The following is a 22,772-nucleotide window of genomic DNA, read 5'->3' on the forward strand; positions in this document are numbered from 1 at the left end:
GATCATTCCAGCGGGGATCGATTTATCGCATCTAGTCTAGACGCAATAAATCGACCCCTGAGCACTCTCCCGTCAGCTCCTGTACTCCAGCACCATGAGAGGCGCAGGCGGAGTCGATGGGGGAGCGGCAGCGGTCGACTCACCGCGGTGAAGACACCACGATATGTCAATCTAAGTACATCAACTTCAGCTACATTATTCACATAGCTGAAGTTGCGTAACTTAGATCGGTCCCCCCCCCACCCCCAGTGTAGACCAGGGCTTAGGTTAGATATTAGTAAAAATGTCTAACCATAGGATAGGTAAGGAAGAGAACAGGTTACCAAGGGAGGTGGTAGAATCCCCATCATTGGAGGTTTATAAGAACAGCAAGACAAATACCTGTCAGGGATGGTCTAGGTTTACTTGGTCCTGCCGCAGTGCAGGGGCTTGACTAGATGACTGCTTGAGGTCTCCTCCAGCCCCACATTTCTATTATTCTATGACCTATACAGAGTTTCATGATGACAATGCAATACCGTCTCTGTCAGTCTCAGTTACTTCGTGTTCATTCTGAGAACACAGTGTAGGATAACAGTGATGAAAGCTATTCTACTTTATTTAGTAGGTTCCTCATTAGGCAAGCTGTACATTTAAAGTGTTTTATTTTTCCTCCCATTGTGGTTCACTAATATTAGCTCCTTATTGTGCTAGCCATGCTTTTGAAATGCCTCTAGCTTCACTGTCTGTGAACATTCAGAGAGTATCAATTTAATAAGGAGTGAATATGTAACAGCCCATGACTATGGGACACCCCCCCACACACGTTGTCAGATAACCAAACAGTTATCACAGTTATTGGTGGGGCTGGCTGTACCGCCTATTAAGGTTGACCCTGTTTTCAGTTGCATATAACTAGAGCGCCGTGGTTTTGGCAAATGCAGAATAAAATAAAAAACAAAAACAGACTTGTCGAAAGGGGACACAGCGTTGGCCAGCTTTGGCCCAGCCATACCTCCCTCATCATGACAGAGCACCACAGCTGTGAGGTGCTATGATCCTGTGTCCCAGGTCGCAATTCCCAGAGTGGAGAGCCAGGCCTAAAGCCGTGGGACACAGGAGATGCCACTGCCCAGGGTGAGGGGAGGGTGGGCTCACTCTCCAAACCCCATCTCAAGTTTCCCCTCCTCACCGGGAATTTTTCAGGAATTTCATTTCATCCCCCTGGAGACCAAACATGCCCTCCCCTCCCCCAGGGATGATAAAATGAAATAAAACAAAAATTAAAATAAAATTTAAAAAGTCATAGGGCTCTGCTGATAACTTTGTCAAACTAAAAGCATTTGGGCTTAAGTTTTCCAGGCTGGGTATCTGGTGTTTTTGTAAAATTCAGAGCAAAGTTTTTGGAAAATTTCAGCCAAAATCGTTTAGCCATATCTGAAAATGAGGCTATGGAATAACATGTTGTTTTTCACGTGTTCTGAAATTCTGGTGATCTTTTCTTTGAAAAGTTCTAGCATCCCCGTGCTTTCGAACAGGGACTTGAAATTTGATAGGGAAATGGCTTTTGCGTCAGGGATGTGCCTTTCACTGGTCTGTTGGTGAGGGGATGGAGAAGGGTTGGGGCCCAAGCCCAGCAGTACGGTCTACTGGTTATATTCTGTGCCGTGTCACCTAGTGATGGGGGGGTCAGTGGCCAAGTAGCCTAGCAGTGACTGTCCATGGCTATCTCGCTCAGGGGTGAATGTCTGTGGTCAGGGGCGGGGGAACCTGGGCCTTCCTTGCTCATCAGGTGCCAACCCAGGGGCCAGTAAATAGTAGTTCACAGTCTGTGGCCTGGGAGGGCGGGTACCCCTAGGCTTGCTCCATGGGCTACTTCCTACCCCAGGTTCTGTTTCTCTGTTGGTGCTGCTTGTTTGGTTCTGAGTCCCCCCTGGAGTCTTCTCTGGTAGCACTCCAGAGAGTCTTCCTCTCTCAGTTGCAGCTTGTCGTCATCCACCTCCATGGTTGGAGGGCCTGCAGTGGCCCAGCAGTGGGGCCTGGTCCCAGCCACCTCCGGCCTCAGTAGCTTCTCAGCAGGAGGCTTCAACACACAACTGCTCTCCTGCTCTGTCCACCCAGACTGAGATGAGCTGCTCCCTTTTGACCTCAGCTTCCACTGTGAGCATGCTCAGCAGGAGAGACGGAGCAGAGCTTTCTGAGCCCAGAGCTGCTCTTTGGCCCTTACCTCACCAGTGTGGGGCTTGTACCCCCGTCATGCAGCCCTGTGGAAATCCACCCAAATATAACTGAATTATAAGTCTTTGAAACACCACAGTTTTCATGTGCCCAATAGAGACTTCTCAGTTTATAGCTGCTAAATTACTCCCCAAAACTGTCCATGTTGTCCAGGCTGACAAGGGCTTTCCCAGCAATTGCAGCGCTGGGCCATTTTGGGCTATCCCGAGTCTGGGCCTGGCAACCTGAACTGAGAGCTGTCTCTCCTGTGATCTCAGTGCCCCTCCTTCTGGGTTCAGGCAGTGTGGAGAAGGAAGCTGTCTAACATGCAGAAGGGATAAAAGCCAGATTTGTGCAGAGGGTAGATTGGGACAAGGAGCCTGAGGGTGAGACTGGGACTGGAGGCTGGCAGAGGGAGAATGGCACTGGGAATTGGGGGAAAGGCAGACTGAGAACTAGAGGGAGACTGGTACTGGGAACTGGGGCAGCAATAGTAAAGGGAGACTGCAAGCCAGGAGCTACGGGTGAGACTGAGGCTGGCTGAGGAGCCAGGTGGGAAACTGGGACTAGCTGGGCAAGGAGACCAGAGGGGTAGGGGAAGGAGGTGAGTACATGACCACATGAGACCTCTGTCTCATTCAGTACACAGGATGGCCCTGCTCTGGGGATGAATCAGAGTTATATAGTAAAAGAGGCTGTTCTCTGAAGGATCTTTGCTTCATTTGTTGCAGAAACTGGAAGGTTTGCAGTGAATGAGGCAGGGGATTGCAGGAAGAGAAAGGATGGGGCTCATGGTTAAGGAAGTTGAATACTGCCCTGGAGAACTGGAGTCTATCCCTGCCTCTGCCACAGAGCTCTGATGTGATGCTCCTTTTCTGGATGCCTGGCTTGAGACTCTTGGTCTGACTTGCAGAAGTGCTGAACTCTCACAGCTACAGCTGGGAGCTGTGGTTTGAACACACTGTAATGCTAAGTAAAGAATCAGGTCTTCAGCATTTCAAATTGGGCACCAAAAATTAGTGGATACTTTTGACTTTAACTTCTCTGTGTCTCAGTTCCCACCTGTTAAATGGGGCTAATAGCCACTTACCTCACATGGGTGTTGTGAAAATACATTTATTTTTGTTGGTGATGCTGTGGTCAGATACTATAATGAGGAGCTCCACAGAAAAGCCCATGAGGAAATTATAATTCTGTCTTCAGCGCAACAAGAAGAAAACAAAATATTTAATTATTTAGTGCACAGGATGGATATTGATCACTTAATTGAGGCCAGAGTCCTCTGGAAAAAAATGGTATGTGATTGAGTAATTAAAGACTGTAGCATAATGCATGTACACAGGCGGCCAGAATTAAGATTGCACAGGCAACCTTCATTCTGGCATGACCTACATTTGCTGTGCACATTAAAACACTTACAAGTAATTCTTACCAGCTCCAGTAAAAGAATGCATATCACTACAGTAGTGATAGAAACTGGTGTAGCTCAAAATAGAAAATTGATACCATATCTCTGATTCCAGGATCTGTGCATTCTGTTCATTTACTTTCAATCCACCTTTCCTTTCTTTCAAAGGCCCATTTCCATCTTGTTGTAGCCTCTTCTTTCTGAAAGTTAGATATTAAGTAATAGAACATGAGCATTGATGAGATAGCCTGGGACTTTAGCAAAGAATATTGAATTTGTTCATTAATTATAGAGAGGAAAAGATCACAAAATAGTGGGAAATATGCATATCTGTATCTTATTCAGCTATGAATGTTTGTGGTATGTTTAAAATTCCATGCCTTGAGATTCCTGGGAAATAGAACAAAGTAAACATCTCCAACTTGAGAATTTTGTGAGCAGTTGGAGACTGTAAAAATCCAAAGGATGACATTTTTCCAGAGAATGTTTTGCATTGCAGTGAGTGATAATGCAGCAGATGGGAAATTGTTCTTTCTTGATCAAATAGGCATGCTAATCTTGTCAATGTGTCAATGAAAGATGCGCCTGCTGCATTCTGGATCTTGACACTTCCTCTAATTTCACCTTAGACACTCTTGCTTTAGGGCTGCGCAGTGCATAAAGGGGAATTAGCTACACATGTACAGGGTAAAGCAAACTAGTAAACTACACTGATATTGCATATTTAAAGCAAAAATACAAGCATGTACTTTTTTCCTGAGTTGAAGTGACTGAGAATCCTGTATAGAGTATGCAAATATTATCTGTCATGACTTAAAATGTAAGGATACTAGTGGCTGACTTCGGTATCCTGTCATGGAGCAAATGAGAAACTGCTGCGTGCATTAAACATGTCATTGTTAGTAACATTCCGTTGTAAACCTGTTTTCTAACCAGAATAATTATCCTTATTTGAATAGAATAAATTACAAGCAGTCCAGGCAGATTTCATTGCATGTAGAACAAGTACAGTCACTGGTAGAAAACTCATGAATACCATTACCAGAACAGTCCCTCCACAGTGAGTAAATGACACGAGACCAAGGAAATATAATGTATTGAATTTCTCCAACAATAAAATTTCATTTCCAAAAATAGAATATTCCTTAAACAATCTTCATTATGTACATTCCATATAAAACAAGCATGTGGGTTTCACATTTTATCATAATATTTAAAGTTCTGTTTGATCATACTCAATTTCTGTGCAATATTAATACAGTGGAAAAATATATAGGAGACAGTATTTTATATCACCTTTTAAGGGCCTGATTCTTTATCTTTTGTTCAGGTGAGTCGTCGCATCAAGATTGGTGGGACTATTTGCTTCATTAAAGGTTGCAGGATTGAGTTTTAAGACCCACTATTCCAGGAAAGCACTTAAGTGTGTGCTTAATTTTAAGCATGTGCTTAAGAACTTTCCTGAACAGAGGTGCTTTCCTGAATCAGGGTCTATTTAAGGATCTTTCTACCGCGCATTTCTGTCACCAAGTTCTGTACAAGGTAAAAGCAATGCATAAATATCTGACCAACAGTGCATTTTACATTTTTAGGCAAAAGAAAATACTGTGGCTCTATAGCAAAGGAGGAATTTAGGATGAACTCATCTTCAAAGAGCATACGTGAAGATTTTCACCGTACTTTAACTCTCTATTTTACAGAATTTCAAACCCACCCGTTAACCAATAATTAATATGTAAAAGTAAAGCATGGAATAGATTATCTTTCACAAAGTCTGCAATCTGCGCTTTCATTAAAACATTTTATCCATGAAACTGTTATGTCAATAGCTTCTATTTTCAACAGCAAGAGAAAAAAATCAACTAGTAAGAAGATCTTTCTCCCTGGAAAAATGGTTTATTTGATTTTTTTTTTTTACTCAAACTGTGAGTTACATTATTCTCTGCTCATAAAATCAAACTTATTCCTGAATATGTACAGGTTCACCACTTTCTGTTTTGTGCTGCATTATGTCACCAGTACTTTTTACATTATGCAAAATAGACAACAAGAAAGGGATATAAATGTACAAAGAGGACATTTTTATGGAGTATCTTGTATTTAGGAAGTTCATAATCTTCGTACAAATATATAAAATATTTCAATAATCTGCACTCATTATATTTCATTCTGTTTCTCTTTTCAGATCTGCAAGATAAAAAAAAAAGATAAGAAATGTATCATTTACCATTGTATTTGTGGATATTGTTTGAGAAATCATGAAAGTTCATGTAAGTTCTTACTGAACATATATTCTTAGCATCTGCAATTTGCCTTGCACATTGTGTAGTCATTTACATCTGTGCAGAGTGGAATACAAAGTGGGTGTAAAATACCATCATTTTGATGTGGTACCTTCCTCAACCCACAGTTCACATCTGTCTAATGAAACTGTGGATGTCCTCATGATTCTTCGAATTGTCTTATCCTTTAATGAATCTGACTAAGGTCTTGGCCACTATGGCATCCTGTGGCTATGAGGTCCACAGGATAAATAATAAACATGCATTGAGTAAATATAACCCCCCCCTCCAGTATTTCCTTTCTTCGGTTGAACAGTATTGCCTTTCAATTTCAGTGAATGTCCCCTGGCTCTTTAACTATGAGAAAAAGTAAATGGGAGGACCTAATTTTCCTTCTCTATGCCACTCATTAGCTTTTACACAATTATCATATCCCTCTTATTCATTGCCTCTCTAAACAGCCCCAACCTTTTCGAGTCTCTCTTCATATGGAAGTTTCTCCTCGCCTCTATTTTTGCCACTTCTCTCCACACCCTTCTATTTCTGCTGTATATTTTTTGACTGACAGCGCTGAACCATTATTGTAGGTGAGAGCGTATGATGAAATATTTTCTGCCCTATTTTTGCACATCCTAACAGTTTGATTTTTCGGCTGCTGCTGGCACTCAGGTTTTTCCCCCTGAATAGTTACGGTTAAGGTATAACCCTGCAGAGGGTCTAATCCTGTCCCCATTGAAGTTAAGGGAAGTGTTACCATTGATTTCAGTCATACAGATCAGATCAATAATGAGGAAATACCAGATCTGAAATGCAGGAAATTTGATCTCTTGGGATATTTGTTTAATCAGTAAAATTTTAAGTATTTTCAGGATACCTGTATTTGGTGTAAACTCTATTGCACTCAATAAACTTTTACTAAACTTCTCAGAAAATTAAACAGTCATCACACCATGAAAAATGACCATGGTTTGTAGCTCACAATATTTTACATAAATACTGGTTTTGTTGCTCTTCCTAAGATGTGGGGGCCTTTATCAATCGGAACAAGAATGGAAGAGAGACTGGGAGTGATCAGTTTACAGCAGAGACAAATAAGAGAGGACATAGAAGTGCTATATCAAATAATCCCGCATGACTAATACTGATAGCTTGGACATGTTACGTACTTTTTGGAAAAGAAGTCAAATTAATTAAGAAATGGTGAAAATAAATTAGTTGTCGAAAAGAACAAGGTAAGGAATTTTTCCCAGAATGTTTCAAACGCTGTTTATCCCTCATAATAATCTGCCGATGAAGTGAGCTGTAGCTCACGAAAGCTTATGCTCGAATAAATTGGTTAGTCTCTAAGGTGCCACTAGTACTCCTTTTCTTTTTGCGAATACAGACTAACACGGCTGCTTCTCTGAAACCAAAGCAGCCTGATCACATCTCAGTATGGCTTAGCACATTTATCCACTGCCTATCACTTCATTTCAGCCTGAATTTCCTTCAAGTCATCCCACAGACAGATGGCTTTCGTTGGACATCTTTTCAAATTCTGGTCTCACTTTCACCAGTGTTAATGTGGAGAAACACAACTGAAGTTGGTGGAATTACAGTAGATTTACACCGGACTGTGCCTAGAATTTGTCCGTTCAAGTGTTACATAGCCCCAGAAAGACACTGTTGGTTTGAGAGCTCTGAATACTGAAATCCCTTGCACCTGCAAGTTGTTATATTCGTAAAATGACAAAAATAACATCAAAATTTTAAAAGTCTGCTTGGTGGATTCCCAGTACACAAACACACATGCCTTCCAACCTGGGTAATTACATTCTGCCCACATATAGTCTCCCTGCAGTTTCAGTTCCCTACTGTGTGACTTGCTGAATGTGAAGAGGTGTGGATGCTTTTCATAGGTGAATGGAAATACTTCTGGGGACATATTCGTTCATATGCATGCAGGGCTCTTACTGACATCGGTGCAAGCCAGGCTCTGTACACTTTATAGCATAATTTGGCCCTTAATTTATAAAGTATTTTGTGATCCTTCAAGTTGAAAGATGCCAGTGTGTAAGATATTGTTTTATATATATAAAGCATGAGCAGCTGCTTTAACTAGAGCTCCTTTGTTTAATGGGCTCGAGTCAGATTTTTAACATCACTATAACACAATAAACATCTTACTCAGTAATATTGTATTTCCAGAAAGGAGGATCTCCATTGTCAGCACAACTACAAAGGAGCCATTATGATGTCAATGCAAGTCAGAAAGCTCCCCTGTGGTCCATCTCCCCACTCTAATCTTCCCTTAACTCCCTCTTACACCAGTTTGAGCCTCACTTATTTTCTCAGTTCTACTCTATTACATAAGAATGGCTATATTGGATCAGACAATTGGTCCATCTAGCCCTGTTTTCCAACAGTGGCCAGTGCCAGATGCTTTAGAGGGAATGAACAGAACAGGGTAATTTACTGAGTGATCCTTGCCCTGTTGTCCAGTCCCAGCTTCTGGCAATCAGAGGTTTAGAGACACCCAGAGCATGGGGTTGTGTCCCTGACCATCTTGGCTAATAGCCATTGATATCCTCCATGATCTTCTCATTCTTCTTTGATCTCAGTTATGCTTTTTGGCCTTCACAACATCCCCTGGCAATGAGTTCCACAGGTTGACTGCACGTTGTGTGAGGAAGTACTCCTTTTTGTTTGTTTTAAACCTGTTGCTTATTAATTTCATTGGGCGACCCCTAATAATTATGGAATGGGAAGGGGTAAATAATACTTCCTTATTCACTTTATCCATTCCATTTATGATTTTATAGACCTCCATCATCCCACCTCCCCAGTTGTCTCTTTTCAAAGGTGAACAGTTACAGCTTTTTTTAATCTCACCTTAATTTGGAAGCTGTTCCATACCCCTAATTATTTCTGTTGCCCTTCTCTGCACTTTTCCCAATTCGAATAATCTTTTTTTGAGATGGGGTGACCAGAACTGCATGCAGTACTCAAAGTGTGGGCATACCATGGATTTATATAGTGGCATGATGATATTTTCTGCCTTCTTGTCTATTCATTTCCTATTTGGTCCTTACATTCTGTTAGCCTTTTTGACTGCCGTTGTACATGGTGGATAGTTCTCTGAAAACATCTGCTCAAAGACTCCAAGGTCTTTTTCTTGAGTGGTAGCAGCTAATTTAGACTCAATCATCAGGTATGTGTATCATTTTATATTCCTCCAAAGATCTACTTTTCTGTGTGTGTAAGCTGAACTCTGCTGATATTGATGGGAGTTTGTAAAGTAAAAACACATGCTGCTATGTACAGTATTAATATGCTACTGATATCCAAGTGGTTTGACTGCTTGGGTCACCTCAGTCACTTGCTCAGTTCCTCCATCTGCTCCTAGGACCTTCCCCACACAATAACTCTGTCCCTTGCTTATAAATCCAGTCCTTTGACTCTCAACTTCCATTGAAATCAATAGCATATGCCAGACAAAGTTAAAAGCTTTGAATTTATTCATATTATTTTTGTACTGCTTTATGGCCCCAGTCTCAACTGGGGCCTTATTGTGTTAGATACTTTATAAGCAGACGGTGAGAGTGGGTCTCTGCTCTGAAGTGCTTATTAGTCTAAATAGACAAGACAGATAAAAATTTGGGAGGGGAAACAGAAGCACAGATAGGTGAAGCGACTTGTCCAGTACTACAAAACCAGTCAGTGGCAGAGTCAGGTCTCCTGACTCCCAATCCAGTGCTCCATCCACTAGGCCAAACTGTTTCCCCTACTGCATCATGCCAGCAATCTATATGCTTTGCAGGAGTTTTTCTTTTTCTTTTCTTTTCTTTTTTTTACTGAACATTTTAAATTCTTTGAGCTCTATTCCCCAGTTTGAGCTCTATTCCACCAAGTTCACTTTGCACCACTTATGAAATACATAGGGAGCCTAACTCAGCCAGAGCCTCCCAGTCGAGGATTCCCACTGTGTAGCTGGAGTGGAGAATCAAGCTCTTCATGTTTTAATTTGTTTTAATTTAGTGAATTGCTGTGATAGTTATAAGCAATGCTTCATAAATTAACAAACACTAATAATATTACTGTCACAGTTCAGGGCAACTGCACCTGTATTCCCCCTCAGTGGTCCAGCACACGCTCCCACTCTAGGCTCACAGCTCCTCAGCCGTTACCTCTCCTGGGCAGTGACATGCACCTCTCTCCCTCCTGACCAGGGTTTTTCCAAGGTACACAATACCCTATTTACACTGTGAGTTCCTAGCGAGCCAGACTGCCTGATCTTTGCTTTCTCTCTGGAACAGGTTAATTACCCATAGTTATAAGTTACCACACAGCCCTTTCTAAGCAAGTATGTTTATTCTTAAGGTGAAAGCATTACAGAGAACCTACACAACTGCTAATAAGCTTATCAGAGCTCACTCCAGCTCCCACAAAGCCTCTGGTCTGTGTCAGCCCTTCTGACCTTCCACAAGGATTGCCTACCGCTGCCTTGGACAATAGGTCCTTCAGTTTGCTGGATCAGAAAGAAGGCCCTGAGTCCATTTAAACTCAGGCTGTTTATCCAAAAGTCCTTTCTTTCTCTGTTGATCTCTGGAGAATCCAGTTTGAACCAGTGTATACAAGTCTTTCCAGGTGGTGGTAGCTCTCTGGAGGCATTACAACCTGAGTGAATTTGTCTAATCACCCAGCACTCTTCTTAGTTCCTAAAGGCCTTTGGTCACCTTCCCCCATGGAATTACAAACAATCCCTGGCCCACATAAATTTAATATAGTAAGATCTCCCAAAGATATTGCATGAAATTGCCATATTTGTTACAATTACCTTACTCTCCAATGCTCTCCCAGCTCTCCAGAATTGCTACTTATTGCCAAATGAGTTTCCTTGCTTACTGACCCCTCTTTTAGCTCCTTGTGGGGTTCCAATCTGCTCTGAACTCTCTCTTTGTGCTCCAATTTGCTGTCTCTCAGGTCCCAAATGCAGTCTATTTTTAGAATGCAAACTCCTACAGAGATCAATGGGAGTGTTTGAACTCAAAACTAGGATACTAGATGGTGCATTAATAATTTTCATACTTATACTCCCTTGGTTATTTTTCAGCTGCTGTAGCCTTTCTACCAGTATCTCTTGTGCCACTCAAATCATCTCCCACCTTTCATCATGCTACTCTGATCATTTTAAAATAAATCAATAGGATTTAAACACTTGCTTAAAGTTAAGTGCATGCTTAAGCACTGTCCTGATTAGGGATGGTCTTAAGCATGTGCTTAAATGCTTTCCTGAATCATGGACTTCATGTCCCTTCCTACCCCCAAGACCCTCTACTTTTTCATTCTAAAAATCACAAGATTCTTGGCGTCCCAATCCTGCTCCCAGTGAAGTCAATCAGGCTTTGCCATTGATTTCAATGGGAACAAGAATGAGAATTGTAGTTTGCTAATATTGTAACAAATTCAATGAGGGGTGTTTGAAAATGGGAAGTGATCTAATCTGGGTAACACCGAACATTGATATAAACTTACAAAATACACTGCAATAACATTACTGACCTGCAAATGCTCAGATTTTTTTTTTCAGACCTAAATCTCTCCTGTATCTTTTCCCCTGTCCAACATACCAGAACACTGACTAACTGGCAATGGATTAAAAATTACATTCTAAAATGCAGCAGCAAAGATGCCAAACTGTCAATACATTTTGCTAATTTACTAAACTGTAGGTGACTAAAATATGTGAGAGAAGGAATCTTTTAAAAAGAGAAATAAATCTGTGTTTGGGCTGAAATCTTGTATGTTGCATGTCAGGATGTTGTGGGATGAAATGGCCAAGTTTAATGCTAAAAACATGGAACTGTCCTTTCTAATTGTAGAGTTAGAAGGGGAGGGGCACTATAATATAGAGGTATGTATGTGTGGTCCACTTATGTAGTTAAAGACTGTATCCTAATACATATGTGTTAGGAGGCTGAATTAAAGTTTCATGATCAATCTCTGTCCATGCCCCTCCAAGCCTCTGAGTGCTTGACTCTGCCACTTTTTACATGTGACATTATCTTTGCAAAAAAGGTGCATATTATTAGCACCAAATATGTTCCTAATAGAAAACGAGTAATCGTGCTGCGAGCCCAAAGATTCAGTAAATGCCTCCCACTCAACAAGCTTCCAAACTGGAGACCACATGATGTTTACTTCTCACCAGGACCCATTTATAGACATGTTACTCACCACTGCCGCAGTTACATATGCATCGATAAAAGAGAAGAAAAAGTACTGCATCTCTTTCTACAGTTTGGAATAAAGATTAACCCTTCCTTTTAGCATTATAGTTTGACCAGGTGCCCATATCACAAATCCCTTATACACTATAATCAATAGAAAACATCCGGCATATTTCCCATGTGCTATATGCTGACAACATGCAAATTCAGCAATGAGAATTTCAGCAACGAGAAATCATTGCAGTTATTGGAAAACGTCAGTAAATGGACAGGGTGAGAGCTTTAAAAGTGGGAGAAAGGAGCAAATTATAACGAGAAAGGTTTCCTTTAGAGATGTCAGAAGCCACAGAACAGACTTTTGTCCTCAGAGCTTTTAAATGATAGCTGGGCACTCGAAGCCAATAAGCATCCTGGGAATGAAAGATATTAAATTCAGTAAAGTAAGAAGGGGACAGAGTTCGTGAACTTTCACAAGTCTGGAGAATTGGTATGATATTTCAAACACACAGAACTAAAGAAGGAAAACGTGCAAAAAATAAATTCAGAGCCATATCCTTAGTTCACAGCTTACTCTAGGGAATTGGTGCCGTGAAAGGAAAATTTAGATAATCCATTTTTGCCAGTTAGCAGGCAAGAGACTTACCCTTCCTGAGAAGGTACCTTTCAATTTTAAGGGATCTGTCTTAATTAGTTGGTTTAATTAGTTGCCTTATCATGCTGCCCTTACTTCCTTTCAACTGGCGCCATCTGTTGAGATCACCTTCTCCTTTGCATTTGATTTAATATCTATATTATATGTGGGATATCTGGACTGGCAGTCAGCAAAGGTGGAAGAGACAGTAGGAAGCCAAATGTGTTCCAGTCACACATATTAGCACTGAGAACAGGATTAGAGGGAGAAGTTCTTCTCTAATATCCATGCTTATGTTGGGTGAGGGTTGAGTTAGCAAATGGAGATTAGCCCTCTTACCTTCCATTAACTAAAGTTAATTGACGACAAAATTAAAAATGAAAGTTTTTTTAAAAATAATTTTTCACCTCACCAAGTGGGGAGGAAAGGCAGGTGGTGGGGATGACAACTAAAAGTAAATAAGAGCAGTGACATTTTTCTCCACACAATGAAAAAAAAGTCAAAAAAAATATTTTTAATATCATCAAAAAACAATGTAGACAAAAATCACATTTTCCCACAAAAAAAATTCTTGAAACCACGTTTGCTGACAATAACATTTTGACCATTATTAAACAGCTTTAACATCTCTATCTTTGCTTTCCTTCCTGTTATTAAAAAGAAAAGGAGTACTTGTGGCACCTTAGCCCTGGTCTACACTAGGACTTTAGGTCGAATTTAGCAGCGTTAAATCGATGTAAACCTGCACCCGTCCACACAATGAAGCCCTTTATTTCGACTTAAAGGGCTCTTAAAATCGATGTCCTTACTCTACCCCTGACAAGTGGATTAGCACTTAAATTGACCTTGCTGGCTCGAATTTGGGGTACTGTGGACACAATTCGATGGTATTGGCCTCCGGGAGCTATCCCAGAGTGCTCCATTATGACCGCTCTGGACAGCACTCTCAACTCAGATGCACTGGCCAGGTAGACAAGAAAAGAACCGTGAACTTTTAAATCTCATTTCCTGTTTGGCCAGCGTGGCAAGCTGCAGGTGACCATGCAGAGCTCATCAGCACAGGTGACCATGATGGAGTCCCAGAATCGCAAAAGAGCTCCAGCATGGACTGAACGGGAGGTACAGGAGCTGGTCGCTGTTTGGGGAGAGGAATCCGTGCTATCAGAACTCCGTTCCAGTTTTCGAAATGCCAAAACCTTTGTCAAAATCTCCCAGGGCATGAAGGACAGAGGCCATAACAGGGACCCGAAGCAGTGCCGCGTGAAACTGAAGGAGCTGAGGCAAGCCTACCAGAAAACCAGAGAGGCGAACAGCCGCTCTGGGTCAGAGCCCCAAACATGCCGCTTCTATGATGAGCTGCATGCCATTTTAGGGGGTTCAGCCACCACTACCCCAGCCGTGTTGTTTGACTCCTTCAATGGAGATGGAGGCAATACGGAAGCAGGTTTTGGGGACGAAGAAGATGATGATGATGATGAGGTTGTAGATAGCTCACAGCAAGCAAGCGGAGAAACCGGTTTTCCCGACAGCCAGGAACTGTTTCTCACCCTGGACCTGGAGCCAGTACCCCCTAACCCACCCAAGGCTGCCTCCTGGACCCAGCAGGCGGAGAAGGGACCTCTGGTGAGTGTACCTTTTAAAATACTATACATGGTTTAAAAGCAAGCATGTGAAAGGATTACTTTGCCCTGGCATTCGCGGTTCTCCTAGATGTACTCTTAAAGCCTCTGCAAAAGGTTTCTGGGGAGGGCAGCCTTATTGCGTCCTTCATGGTAGGACACTTTACCACTCCAGGCCAGTAACACGTACTCGGGAATCATTGTAGAACAAAGCATTGCAGTGTATGTTTGCTGGCATTCAAACAACATCCGTTCTTTATCTCTCTGTGTTATCCTCAGGAGAGTGAGATATAATTCATGGTCACCTGGTTGAAATAGAGTGCTTTTCTTCAGGGGACACTCAGAGGAGCCCATTCCTGCTGGGCTGTTTGCCTGTGGCTAAACAGAAATGTTCCCCGCTGTTAGCCACAGGGAGGGGGGAAGGTTGAGGGGGTAGCCACGCGGTGGGGGGAGGCAAAATGCGACCTTGTAATGAAAGCACATGTGCTATGTATGTAATGTTAACAGCAAGGTTTACCCTGAAAGAGTGTAGCCACGGTTTTATAAAATGTGTTTTTTTAAATACCGCTGTCCCTTTTTTTTTTCTCCACCAGCTGCATATGTTTCAATGATCACAGGATCTTCTCCTTCCCAGAGGCTAGTGAAGCTTAGAAAGAAAAAAAAAAGCACTCGCAATGAAATGTTCTCCGAGATCATGCTGTCCTCCCACACTGACAGAGCACAGACGAATGCGTGGAGGCAAATAATGTCAGAGTGCAGGAAAGCACAAAATGACCGGGAGGAGAGGTGGTGGGCTGAAGAGAGTAAGTGGCGGGCTGAAGAGTGTAAGTGGCAGGCTGAAGAGAGAGCTGAAGCTCAAATGTGGCGGCAGCATGATGAGAGGAGGCAGGATTCAATGCTGAGGCTGCTGGAGGACCAAACCAGTATGCTCCAGTGTATGGTTGAGCTGCAGCAAAGTCAGCTGGAGCACAGACTGCCACTGCAGCCCCTGTGTAACCAACCACCCTCCTCCCCAAGTTCCATAGCCTCCACACCCAGACACCCAAGAACGCGGTGGGGGGGCCTCCGGCCAACCAGCCACTCCACCACAGAGGATTACCCAAAAAAAAAGAAGGCTGTCATTCAATAAATTTTAAAGTTGTAAACTTTTAAAGTGCTGTGCTTAAAGTGCTGTGTGGCATTTTCCTTCCCTCCTCCACCACCCCTCCTGGGCTACCTTGGTAGTCATCCCCCTATTTGTGTGATGAATGAATAAAGAATGCATGAATGTGAAGCAACAATGACTTTATTGCCTCTGCAAGCGGTGATTGAAGGGAGGAGGGACAGGTGGTTAGCTTACAGGGAAGTAGAGTGAACCAAGGGGAGGGGGGTTTCATCAAGGAGAAACAAACAGAACTTTCACACCATAGCCTGGCCAGTCATGAAACTGGTTTTCAAAGCTTCTCTGATGCGTACCGCGCCCTCCTATGCTCTTCTAACCGCCCTGGTGTCTGGCTGCGCGTAACCAGCAGCCAGGCGATTTGCCTCAACCTCCCACCCCGCCATAAACATCTCCCCCTTACTCTCACAGATATTGTGGAGCACACAGCAAGCAGTAATAACAGTGGGAATATTGGTTTTGCTGAGGTCTAAGCGAGTCAGTAAACTGCGCCAGCGCGCCTTTAAACGTCCAAATGCACATTCTACCACCATTCTGCACTTGCTCAGCCTGTAGTTGAAGAGCTCCTGACTACTGTCCAGGCTGCCTGTGTACGGCTTCATGAGCCATGGCATTAAGGGGTAGGCTGGGTCCCCAAGGATACATATAGGCATTTCAACATCCCCAACAGTTATTTTCTGGTCTGGGAATAAAGTCCCTTCCTGCAGCTTTTGAAACAGACCAGAGTTCCTGAAGATGCGAGCGTCATGTACCTTTCCCGGCCATCCCACGTTGATATTGGTTAAACATCCCTTGTGATCCACCGGAGCAGCACTATCGAAAAGTACCCCTTGCGGTTTATGTACTCGGCGGCTTGGTGCTCCGGTGCCAAGATAGGGATATGGGTTCCGTCTATAGCCCCACCACAGTTAGGGAATCCCATTGCAGCAAAGCCATCCACTATGACCTGCACATTTCCCAGGGTCACTACCCTTGATATCAGCAGTTCTTTGATTGCATGGGCTACTTGCATCACAGCAGCCCCCACAGTAGATTTGCCCACTCCAAATTGATTCCCAACTGACCGGTAGCTGTCTGGCGTTGCAAGCTTCCACAGGGCTATCGCCACTCGCTTCTCAACTGTGAGGGCTGCTCTCATCTTGGTATTCATGAGCCTCAGGGCAGGGGAAAGCAAGTCACAAAGTTCCATGAAAGTGCCCTTACGCATGAGAAAGTTTCGCAGCCACTGGGAATCGTCCCAGACCTGCAACACTATGCGGTCCCACCAGTCTGTGCTTGTTTCCCGAGCCCAGAATCGGCATTCCACAGCATGAACCTGCCCCATTAGCACCATGATGCATGCATTGTCAGGGCCCATGCTTTCAGAGAAATCTGTGTCCATGTCCTGATCACTCACGTGACCGCGCTGACGTAGCCTCCTCGCCCGGTATTGCTTTGCCAGGTTCTGGTGCTGCATATACTGCTGGATAATGCGTGTGGTGTTTAATGTGCTCCTAATTGCCAAAGTAAGCTGAGCAGCCTCCATGCTTGCCTTGGTATGGTGTCTGCACAGAAAAAAGGCGCGGAACGATTGTCTGCCGTTGCTCTGACGGAGGGAGGGGCGACTGACGACACGGCTTACAGGGTTGGCTTCAGGGAGCTAAAATCAACAAAGGGGGTGTCTTTACATCAAGGAGTATTTCAGGCAGGACTTCACGGAGGGTTCCAATAAGAAATGGTGCACCTAAGTTATTGTTCTTATTGGAACAAGTCGGTTAGCTTGGCCTTTGATTGATACATGGCTAGATTTACCTCACTGCACCTTCTCTGTGAGTGACTGCAGTGTGACCTAGAGGAATGAGTCCCCTAGACAGGGGAGGAGGCAAATGAGTACAAAACAAATCTGGTCTATTTCTTGTTTTGATCCACTCCATCTATCTTTTACATCTTTGGCTGGCAGCAGACGGTGCAGAAGGACTGCATGCCATCCACATCTCATGGCTGCTCGGCAGAAGATGGTACAGTACGACTGCTAGCCATCCTCATCTCTTGCCTGCCTGGCAGAAGATGGTACAATACGACTGCTAGCAATCCTAATCTCTTGCCTGCCCGGCAGAAGATGGTACAGTACGACTGCTAGCAATCCGTATCGCCTGCCTGCTCACCATAAGACGATTCAATAGGACTGACTGCAGGACTAAAGAGAATGACCTGGTCAAGTCACTCCAAATTTAGTCCCTGCGCCCATGTCTGCCCAGGCGCTCCCAGCCGACGTGACCAGGAGCACCTTGGACACGTCGAGGACGACTACCAGTCGTACTGCACTGTCTGCTGCCATAAGGCAAGGGGTTGCTGCTACTGTGTAGCAAAGCCATACCACATCTGCCAGCACCCAGGATATATAGGGTGATGGTTACCTGAGCGGGCTCCATGCTTGCCATGGTATGGCATCTGCACAGGTAACTCAGGAAAAAAGGCGCAAAATGATTGTCTGCCCTTGCTTTCACGGAGGGAGGGAGGGAACGGGGGCCTGACGATATGTACCCAGAACCACCCGCGACAATGTTTTAGCCCCATCAGGCATTGGGATCTCAACCCAGAATTCCAATGGGCAGCGGAGACTGCGGGAACTGTGGGATAGCTACCCACAGTGCAACGCTCCGGAAGTCGACGCTTGCCTCAGTACTGTGGAAGCACTCTGCCGAGTTAATGCACTTAATGCACTTAGAGCATTTTCTGTGGGGACACACACACTCGAATATATAAAACCGATTTCTAAAAAACCGACTTCTATAAATTCGACCTTATTCCGTAGTGTAGACATACCCTTAAAGACTAACCAATTTATATGAGCATAAGCTTTTGTGAGCTACAGCTCACTTCATCGGATGCATTCAATATTGTTCAAGTTAAATTGCATCTCCGTGTAGTGATGATAACAGTGTGAATGAAGGTAAATTTTGACCTTTTTTTGCAGTATTGTAACTTAGTAGGAAGTGCACAAGGAAGCGTCAATAGAGTCTGTGCAGCAGAATATCTAGTGAACAGAAATAGGCCTTCAGACTGCTGGGCAAAGTGTGGCATAAAACCATTTCACCTGATGCGCTGCTCCCGTTATTTCTTGCTGGGATACCACTGTCGTTATTTCTGCTGCCACATTTCTTGCCAGGCTACTGTTTGCCCCAATGCTGAATTAACAATTGCTCCTGCAGAAGAGTGACAATTTAGCATGGTGGCTGCTGAGGGCTGTTTCAGACCAATATGCAAAGGGTAAATTCCAAGGCAATTGCCAACGAGGGTATTGTGTTGACCTATTTGCCAGCATGAGAGTTTGAGGTAATAAAAAAAGAACAGATAAGGGTATGTGTTTGCATCTGTTTGGAGGACTCTTGGTCAAAATGCAGTATTATTAGTCTCTGAGTGGTTGCTAGGCTACCCTCTTTCATTTGGTGACTGCAGGGGCACCCCGGTTGATTTGTGTAAGCAATTGATGTGGACATTAATCAGCATGAACAAGGATATAAATGAACACATTAGAGGTGAGAACTTTATTCAGGGTGGGTGGGTGTATTTATCTTAATTCAGCTTTTAAATCAGTTGAAATAACACAACAGAATTTTTTTTTTCAGATTAAAAATCTTTTTACTTTCAGAATTGAAATGGCCAGGTTTTATGTAAGTCCTGATATTAATTTGGTAAATGCCAATTACTTCTCCAAGGATCTTAAACAATTAAATGTATTTCTTATTCAGATAAATCAGCACATGTGATCGGCTGTCATCAAATCAGTCATGTGATAATGGTAAAGAATTATAGTTTTGAAGAAACCATTCCTATGCCCTCAGATCCTCTCTTTCTTATCAAATGCTTTGCTGTAAGAACAATCTTTACCAAGAATCAATATTCAACAACAAATTGTCCAGATGAGCCATCAGCTACACTCTTCCTCCAGCTGTGTTTGCTTTCTGCTCTTCAGGAGAATTTCATCCAGCTGGCTAAGTTTATTTACCACATCCCAAGGGTGCTGGAGGTTTAGAACTCTTCTCAACCAGGTTTGGAACCAGCAGAACATGTCGTCTGTGTTCAGTACCTTGATCACTCTTAATTATGGAGGCTATTGGGGTATAGCTATATTCAATGACAACAGCTGATGTTGCGACCTATATTTTACCTCGTCCATTTTTATCAGAATTAGCTCTCCTAGTTTAAGTTTGGATAAACTGGATTCTGATGATTAAAGAAGAAAAACTGAGTCCTCTTAGATTTGGCATATCTTCACTCTGTATCCTTTGAGTGAGAGTATAGAGGACAAGGGGATTTTTTTAACCTTTAAGGTTGACAACATTGCAACATTTTTTGAGGCCTGGCTGTGTCCCTCATATATACTTTCCAGTACATTGTCCTGAAAGGACTGTGCAAGTATAATATTAATGCCACAGATAATCAGACCAGCTATGGAGAATTCTTCTCATTACATGTAAATTATAGGCCGAACATAGGATTCCTGAGGTAACCATGTCGTATACGTTTGGATACGATTTATAGTTGTACTCTTGCTATTGGCCATTTGAATCAGTTCTGATTTTTGTGGTGACACTGGTAACCCATTCCAGACTACACACACATGTGCTTCAGTAACAGCAGAGCCAGCTGAAAAGTTTCAAATTTCAAAATTTTTCCCAAAAAAAAGAGGCTATTTTCACAAAAGTAGTAATGAAAAAGGGCTCCATTTTTTTATCGTCTCTCATCCTGAGTTTCTGGGGCTTGTAGTATGTCCCAAGCCTAAAGCTATCAAGACCATGCAAATGTCTTGTTAACTTCTTGCAAGCCCATACGTCCTCCAAACATTCTTTCTCTGTTTGGGCATAGCTGGGCTTGAGTCTGAAAATTGTCTTGCATTATAGGCTACAGACTTCCAGGTATCTCCTTGTAACTGAAGTAGCACTCTCCACGACCCCAGCTTTTGGCATCTGTTGAAATAGCGGCAGACTTAGAAATATCAAAATATGCCAGTATTGGGGGTTGGAGCAATAGTTTATTCATAGCCTCAAAAGTACATTCTGTGCTTTATTTCACACCCACAGAGATGTGAAATAAAGCAGTTCATAAAGAACTTGGACTTTTGAGGACAGACTAGGTATAATTTTCTCCAGACTAGTAATCATATAGAGCAGTGTTTCCCAAACGTGGGACCCCGCTTGTTCAGGGAAAACCCCTGGCAGGCCAGGCTGGTTTGTTTGCCTGCCACGTCTGCAGCTTTGGCCAATCGTGGCTCCCACTGGCCATGAAAACGTGGCCAGTGGGAGCCGCAATCTGCAGAACCTGTGGACGCGGCAGGTAAACAAACTGGTCTGGCCCACCAGGGGCTTTCCCTGAACAAGCGGTGTCCCAAGTTTGGGAAACACTGATGTAGAGGAACTACATCAGTTCTGGGATATTTTTAGATAGAAGCACTTTAACTACAGCTCTGACTTCTCCCTCTTCACCAATTACATGACCTAAGACCTGTAGTTTGGTTTGCTGTAGCATGCATTTCTCTATTTGATTCTTGTGCGCACCCTCAATTGCTTTCACAACTTATTTCAGTTTTTCATTATGTTTTCCCTCTGACTTCCCATCAACTAAACTGTCATCTGTGTAAACAGGCCTTGTAGAATCCCATTTAATTTCCTTTGGAAGGTTTCTAGGGAAATTTGTGATATCCAATGAGAAGCAAGGAAAGCATATCTTCCAGATATACAATGAAAGTTTTCAGAGGAACAGCCGTGTTAGTCTGTATTCGCAAAAAGAAAAGGTGTCATCATCACACCGTCAAGATGGAGTGGAGCCTGCCAAGATCCACTAGTTGCATCTACTGAGGAGAATACTGTTGCACAAGTTAACCTGGAGAGTATAGCTACACTGCTAGGAAGCATATATCTTTCTCTCCTTATTGCTTCACTCTTTAGGTCGATACAGATATGCATGTATAACAAGCACCACAAGGGGGGAAAAAACCCTCTCTCAGTTCAGCAAGGCACTTTTTAAATTATTCTCATCCATCCAATCCTACCTTTGCTTTGGGAGACAGTAGGATGGGCACTCCATAAGAACATAAGAATGGCGCTATTGGGTCAGACCAAAGGTCCATCTAGCCCAGTATCCTGTCTTCCAACAGTGGCCAGTGCCAGGTGCCTCAGAAGGAATGAATAGAAAAGGTAATCATCAAGTGACCCATCCCTTGTCGCTCATTCCCAGCTTTTGGCAAACAGAGTCTAGGGACACCATCTCTGCCCATCCTGGCTAATAGCCATTGATGGACCTATCCTCCATGAATGTATCTAGTTCTTTTTTGAACTCTGTTATGGTCTTGGCCTTCACAACATCCTCTGGCAATGAGTTCCACAGGTTGGCTGTGCATTGTGTGAAGAAATACTTCCTTTTATTTGTTTTAAACCTGCTGCCTATTAATTTCATTTGGTGACCCCTAGTTCTTGTGTTATGAGAAGTAGTAAACAACACTTCCTTATTTACTTTTTCTACACTAGTCATGACTTTATAGACCTCAATCATATCTCCCCTTAGCCGTCTCTTTTCCAAGCTGAAAAGTCCCAGTCTTATTAATCTCTCCAGGCTGTACTGAATGCATAGAATAGAGCCCCTTTAACAGGATCTAACAGGTGATCTTTACTGTCATACTAGTGGACACAAATAGTCTATTAATAAAGTTACATGAAAATTTCAGTGCATCAAAGTAGTAAAGAATTCACAAGATGTAGCGGATTAAAAAATTTCCAAGGACAGAATAGCCCTAGCTCTTCATTACCCATAATTAGTGTCATAGACAACTTGTACGAGGTAGGTTGCAATGCTGCTACTAGCAGGTCAGGCTTCTGTATCGGATATGGACTGACCACAAAGCTTCCTTCGCAGAGAAATATACCCCAAATGTGTGTGTTCACTATAAGATCCTTTAACACTCAGCCAGGTATGGCTAAGGTTAGCTTAAATAAGGTATGTTGCATGCAGCTCCACCTCGTGGCTGAACCGTATAATACAATTTAGCATTTCATTACAGTTAGCCTCTCAGATGATCTGCGATAAATCCTATATAGATACTAGAAGCTCAGGAATGATTTTGCAGCAGCAGCAGGGAAGTAAAGGCATAGGGCAAAGCACTAATTGCCTCCTGAGCTGTGCGGAGCATTATCAACTCCCTTTAACTTCAGTAAGAATCAGAAGTTAAAACTATACCTGATCAGTACAAAATAGACAACTGTAAAAATCAAATGCCAAAAAGCCAAAGAAAG

At 42.9% G+C, this 22,772-nt stretch overlaps 1 protein-coding gene across 3 annotated transcripts in view; it reads right to left on the bottom strand.

Annotated features, from left to right (window-relative positions):
- Positions 1–3,440: 3,440 nt before the first annotated feature.
- The window catches only part of SMPX (small muscle protein X-linked), a 60,680-nt gene continuing 41,348 nt past the window's right edge, over positions 3,441–22,772 (bottom strand). For 2 of the 3 annotated variants that reach the window (XM_073328078.2, XM_073328085.2), the window contains exon 5: positions 4,769–5,791. The gene's annotated coding sequence lies outside the window, so the exon portion shown is untranslated. Of the gene's footprint in view, positions 3,805–4,768; positions 5,792–22,772 lie in introns of those variants that run through there. The other variant, XM_073328068.1, reaches the window with a different exon arrangement.

Source organism: Lepidochelys kempii, chromosome 1 (genome assembly GCF_965140285.1).
Source record: "Lepidochelys kempii isolate rLepKem1 chromosome 1, rLepKem1.hap1, whole genome shotgun sequence".
NCBI classification, from domain to species: Eukaryota; Metazoa; Chordata; order Testudines; family Cheloniidae; genus Lepidochelys; species Lepidochelys kempii.